The sequence below is a fragment of the Buceros rhinoceros genome, unplaced genomic scaffold, assembly GCF_000710305.1.
Source record: "Buceros rhinoceros silvestris isolate BGI_N320 unplaced genomic scaffold, ASM71030v1 scaffold1566, whole genome shotgun sequence".
In the NCBI taxonomy this organism is placed as follows: domain Eukaryota; kingdom Metazoa; phylum Chordata; class Aves; order Bucerotiformes; family Bucerotidae; genus Buceros; species Buceros rhinoceros.
The window spans coordinates 1977-2313 of NW_010415567.1; positions in this window are offsets into that span (position 1 = coordinate 1977).

A 337-nucleotide genomic window follows, 5' to 3' on the forward strand; every position below is an offset into this window, starting at 1 on the left:
GCTGGGGTAAGTTCGCTGCTGCTTTTCCCAGCCAGGTTGTTGCGTTGCCATCTGCTTTTTGCGGGAGACGGAGGGGCTCGGCTTGCTGGGGGAGCTGGGTGCTGCTTTTAGCCCTTTCCTGAGCCCGTGGCTTCGTTAAGCGCTCGGGTGGAGGGGATGAGCATCCAGAGCCTCACTGCCTGGCCAGGGGACTAGCTTGTGGCCAGCTGATTTCTAGCCCACGTGAAATGAAGATGGGGACACTTCAAGTGCGCATGAATAACTAACAACTGCCCCCAAACCTCAGCACAGCTGGTGGTGGGTTTAGCTAGAGGAAGGGTAGCAGATAGGAAGGTTA